Source organism: Pinus tabuliformis, chromosome X (genome assembly GCF_031772625.1).
Source record: "Pinus tabuliformis cultivar Carrire ecotype Pingquan chromosome X, CPIR1, whole genome shotgun sequence".
Classification (NCBI taxonomy): domain Eukaryota; kingdom Viridiplantae; phylum Streptophyta; class Pinopsida; order Pinales; family Pinaceae; genus Pinus; species Pinus tabuliformis.
The window spans coordinates 162,254,934-162,261,296 of NC_142308.1; positions in this window are offsets into that span (position 1 = coordinate 162,254,934).

The following is a 6,363-nucleotide window of genomic DNA, read 5'->3' on the forward strand; positions in this document are numbered from 1 at the left end:
TTATCAACAATTTGTATAATGTGTTGGCTCCACGAGGGTTGGGTGGGTCTGCTGGGTGTGGCCCTCCCACCCAATACATGTATAAGATGATACCGTTGAGGGTGGTAGGCTGCCACCCCATATATTTTGTTTTTTCGTTTTTTATAAGTACATGGTTCAAATTTTCCCGCCAATTTTTAAGGGATAAAACAAATTAAAGTGTCAAAAAATTTGCCCATTCTGGTGGCCAAATTCCATGTAGTGGGACTCTGCCAAATTGTTTCCTTGTTAATGGCTGCCACTTGGCCAAGTTTGACCATAACTTTGACAAGCTATAACTTGAACATACAAACTCAGATTTGAGTGTCGTTCACACGTTGGAATCAAGGCAACAAGCACTACGATTTGGTCTTAGTTTCACTTCCGTCAGATGACTTTGATTTTTGAGCTATTTTCAAAGACACTTCTATTTCTTGATCCTCCTGGATCATTCCTCCTTACTGAGGAGCTTTTGGTCCTCCAAAAGCATGAATGCATCATGCACACTACCTGTGTCATCGTTAAGCCATACTTACAACATCTGCATTATATGAAATCTAGTACATTCTTTGCAATCACATACAAAACCACACATGACTCAAACAACCCCATACTTGCCAAGAGTTTATTACAGACACTCTTTGGTCAAGTTTACATTATACTAGAAACCAATACCCCAACTATCAACAAAATGCCAAAAATATCATCATTGATTTAATAAATGATGGAAAACACATAATCAATTTTACAATTATTCGTACACAAGATTTACAAAATGTGGCCATGACAAGCTACTATATCTAGTAAAACCATCTCTCTACCCAACAAAGTGAAGGGGTCATCATCCTAGAGCTGATTCGCTTGATGAGCAACCTTTCCTGCTGGTTTATTCAGAGGTTTTCTGGAGCATTCGACACGTGGCTCTTTGACGTCCATGCTCATTGCAGTGACTACAATAATTATTTATTCTCCAAAATTTTTGAACCATCTTGGAACGCTTATTCCTGGTGCACCTCTGATGAGTGTTCGTGGAACCTTCACTATAACTACAATGGGATGAAGTGCTCTCATCATCTGTCGTTGGTTGGTCGTTGGTTGTCTTGGAGCATTCCCCAACCTCTTTTCTGACATATCCAAGTCCTGCATAATGAGGCAATTCCTCCACTTTTATGGGATTCACAATGCCTTGGCCATTAATGTTGAGGCCCTTTCCTTGATACCCCATTTTCTTCAACAATTTTGATCCAATTCCTATAGTATGTTTCTCAAAGCAACAAAATCATCATCATAAAAAGTACATGAAACTGAAGAATCACTTTTTACCTTAGGCTTGTTATATTGCAACTTTTCCAAGGCCTCCTCCTTGGCTTGTAACTGATGTTGCAACATTTGTTTCTCTTTCTCTGCTTCTTGTAGGATTCTCCTTAGTTCAACATTATTTTCCTGAATTCTTTGGTTGATTTCTTCGAGTTCTTGGAGCCATGCCACATTTGGCCCTTTTCATTTTTGGCACAACATCTGCTGAAATCTTTGTCTCATCACCCAAATCGGAACCCAAGTTGATGGGTCCATCCGCTGCAATCCCAAGAGTTGCAATATTCCTTTCGTCCCTGAGTTTGATTCCAGGTCAATTGGTACACCACCTACAAAACCTACGATTGTGATCTTCTCATCATCCTCTGATTCATATACTTGGTCTTATTGCACAATTGCAACTGTCTTTTTCTTCTCTTTTTTTTTCATTCCTCTTAGGTCTCAATTCCAGATGCAGTTTCCAGAAATTCTCCTCATGATGTCGTTCTTTCTCACAATGAGTACAAGAGGGCCTTGCTTCTCTTCTCTTAGTTGTTGATGCCCTCTTCGAGTGGTCATCTTGCTCATGCTTTTCCCTGCTTTCAAGATGTATAACCTTCACACTAGCTTCATCAAGAGACTAAGGTTGAAATAATAACAATGAATGACGTAAATAACTATGCAAAGAACCAATATATTTCATCAAAGTCTTAGAAGTATCTAGTGGAACATTCAATGCTAATGCTTTTTTTCTAAACACCTTTGTAAAATTTTGAACAATTTGACATTTACTTTGTTTCAAATGTTGCCATTTCATCATGGCCTTATGTTTGTAACCCAATGGGTAAAATTGTCTTCTTAAAGCATAAATGAACTCAAACAAAGATGAAAGAAGTTTACGACTACTCTTACCACCTTGCTGCAACTTGCCTTCCCACCAGACGAGAGTGGTGCCACTCAATCGAAGGGATGCTAGCTAGATCTTGGTTGCAACCTCTTCAATTTGTTATATGCAACAATATACTTCAACATGTCTTGTCCATTTATCTAGCTTTCCTGCATTAGATTCTCCACTAAATATAGGTAAATAAAACTTAACATCCAACTTGAAAAACGGCTTTTTAGATGCATTCTTCTAATTCCTATTAGAATGATGAGAAGAGGAGGAAGAAGAGCTTTCACTAGAGGACAGAGAGGGAGGAGGCTCTTCTCCTACACGTTCATGATTTACCTTGTATGCAGAAATACACTTCAACCTGCCTTATCCAGTTATCTAGCTTTTCTGCATTAGATTCTCCACTAAATACAGGTAAATAAAACTTGACATCCAACTTGAAAAAGGGCTTTCTATATGCATTCCTCTTATTCTTGTTAGAATGATGAGAAGAGGAAGAAGAAGAACTTTGACTAGAGGACAAATAGGGAGGAGGCACTTCTCCTCTACCTTCATGATTTACCAAGGCATGATCATCTGGTTCTTTCTTCTTAGGCTTGATTGTCTTCTCATATTCTGCAAACAACTTGTTGACTTTCTCTGCCATGGTGAAGAAGATCTTGCGATAATTTCGCTCTTCCTCCAATCAAGCTTCGTCATCTGCCATTTTTCGTCTTCATGATGCACACCTCACTTCAAGATGAATGGATTTAAGTTTTCCTTCACCTCTTTGGAGCATGTTTCTGGTTAGCATTAACTCATGCAACTCGCATCAAGAATACTTGCTTTGATACCAAGTTTGATCCAAATCTTTAACTTCAAGGATGCATACATAATTGAATGTAAAAGAGCATATTAACCAAGTAACTTATCACATGAAAAAGAAGCGGAAATCATAAAGCAACCATGAAATCAAAGGCACACAAATGATTTGATCATGGAGTTTACCCAATGTGGGCTACGTCTTCGTGCCATGCTCAAAGTGGGGAGGCCTTTTTTCATTAAGTGGCATCAAAGAAATCAGTTACGAGCAACTTTACAAAATTGATCCTTATACCTCCGATTTGGATAATGGCATGAAAATAGAGACCTCAGTTGGAGAAACAGACTACAGAGTTGGATTCCTGGCGTGAAAACATGTAAAATCACCTATAAACTTGTCAAATTCTTACACTGGCACCTCTAGCCCTCTAAAGGAATCTTTTCAGCTTCTTGGAGATTCCCTTGCTCATGGTTCCACTACATCTGGCCATTCAATGTTCCACGCATGTTCGCCCTCTTCCGCTCGTCGAATGAGCAATTGAATGAAGGTTTAAATATTTGAGTTTGGGCGGTCTTTCCAACATGGTATGTTGGTCCATTAGAGTCATTGGCAATTAACGTGGGGGCGGGTCTGGCTCAAAACTTGCCCGCTCCAAACTTGTCGTGTGACTGTTGCAGCATTATTTATTTTAACCAGCGATTGTAAGCGGTTTTCATTGGTGGTTTGTATAATGCGTTAGCTCCACCAAGGTTGGGCAGGTTCGTCGGGGTGGCCCGCTCACCCAATAGAAATATAATATGATATCGTTGAGGGGTGGCGGGGATGGCAACTTGCCACCCCATATATTTTATTTTTGTTATCTTTTCATAACTATTTGGTTCAAATTTTCATGTCAGTTTTTAGGGGATATAGTCAAATTGAAGAGGCGACAAATTCGCTCATTCCGGCGGCCGGATTCCATGCACCAGGACTCTGGCAAATTGTTGTCTCGTTAGTGACTGCCACTTGGCCAAGTTTGACCATAAATTTGACTAGTTATAACTTGAACATACGAACTCGGATTTGAATGATGTTTGCACCGTTTGAATGAGGGTGACGAGCACTAGGATCTGGTCCTGGTTTCACTTCCATCTGATGACTTTGATTTTTTTTAGCTATTTTCAAGGCCACTTCTATTTTTGGATCCTCTCGGATCACTCATAGCATACGACTTATCCCTCCTACATATGAACTCCACCATATGCAATCTTTAGCACTAGTGCATGTGTCAATAATTATTTCAACTGCTCAAAACTTGTTGCACATTCCTTTGTCCATTCAAACTTCTTACCTTTCCTTTGCAATGATGTGGTGGGATATGCAATCTGTGAGAAGTTCCCGATGAACCTCCTGTAATAACCTGCTAACCCCATATATGATCTTACTTCATCCACATTCCTAGGAGCTTCCCACTCCATGATAGCCCTTATATTCTTTGGATATATTGTTATGCCTTCCTTGGAAACCACATATCCCAAGTAATGTACCTTTGTCTGAAAGAAACTGCATTTGCTAAGCAAAGCATACAACTGATGCTCTCTTAGCAATCTCAATATTGCTGCTAAGTGTTCGTCATTATCTTCTTCATTTTTAAACAATGTAAACTTTGAAACGAGAATTGATACTGTTACCTGTTTTATAAAGATAGCAAAAAAGTGACCCGATTTTGAAAAGGGGTGATGCAGAACACACATGTTTTTTTTAGAGCATAGTTTTTGGCACTATAATTTTTATCTTTTTATGTACATTGCGTTTTAGAATGGTAGTGATTTTGATGTTGATTTTAAAAAGTGGTAATTCTACACCATGCCCTTTTTTTAAAAGGCTTTTTAATTTTATAATGTATGAAATGTAAATAATTATTTTGTAAATTTAATAACTTTGAAAGTGGTCTTCTTCTTCATTTATTCTTGTTTTTATTTTTATTTTTATTTTTTTTAGTGAGGTTTTTATTGTTTTGTATAGTTAAAAAAGAAGGTCGATATTTTGCATTTTGATATTCTACATATTTATACATCGTTAATTAAATTTTCAATCCACATGAAATAATTGTCTCTAATAATAATAATAATAATGTTAATTTTTTTTATCTCATAAACCATAAAAGAATTTGGGAAAATAGAATATATATATATATATATATATGAAATTAAGTAAGTAAAAATAGAGAAATTAAAAGAAAACATTAGCAAAAATGTGGAAAAATAAAAATAAAATAAAAACAAACTAGTTAAATAATAATAATAATAATAATTAATATTAAAAAAAATTTCAAATTATAAAAAAAAAAACCCAAAAAATATGAAAATATTAAAAAACAAAAAAAAATTAATTTTTAATGCCCCGTTGCCCGTGTGGCGCGGGCACGGCTGCCCACCACAGGTGGCTGGGCATTTTTTTTTTTTAAATAATTTTTTAAAATTTTTTAATGATTTTTTTTTAAAGAAAAAAAATATTTTAAAAAAATATAATAATTATTTTAAATAAGAAAAAAAAATGTTTTTAAAAGAATCCATAAAATTTTTAATTTTTTTTTAAAATAAAATTTTAAAAAGTTTAAATTAAAAATTAAAAATTTTAATGGTTTAAAAAAATTAAAAAACTTTTAATGATTTTTGTTTTTTTTTAATAAGAAAAAAAAGAATTGTTAAAAAAAAAAAAGTTAATTATAATACTTTTTTAATAAAAAATAATTGTTTAAAAAATTTTAATTTTAAATTTTTTTTAATATTTTTTAAATAATTTTCATATTTTTTTTGGTTTTTTATTTTTTATAATTTGAGTTTATTTTTGTTTTTTTAATATTAATTTTACTATTTTTTAAATTTTTTTAGTTATCTATATATATATATTTAACTAATATTTGTTTTTAATTTTTTTTCGTAATTTTTGCTAATGTTTTTTATTAATTTCTCTATTTTTTATTACTTAATTGTATATATATATATATATATATATATTTAGGCCGATAGGCCTTCCTTGAAAGGACTTTCGTCGTCCCTTTGTTCCTCAGGCTGACACCTGGCTGGCATAGAGCGGGCATAAACCCTCTAACCACCCACAAAGCTCTCGTCGTGTATTTATGAATATTCATGAAGGCGGTTCTACACTTTGTTTCTTTGCTTGACATCTGTTATCTGTTTATATGCTTTTTTGTTGACATCTCGCAGTAAAAACGATATTTATCGATTCATTATCTCTCGCCGCGCATCAATCTGGCAAGCATGCACTCATCAGTGACCTGTAGTCCCCATGTTTCTAATGGCGAACAGGTATAAGGAAATGTTACCCTGCATGATATCCAGCGCAGCCACAG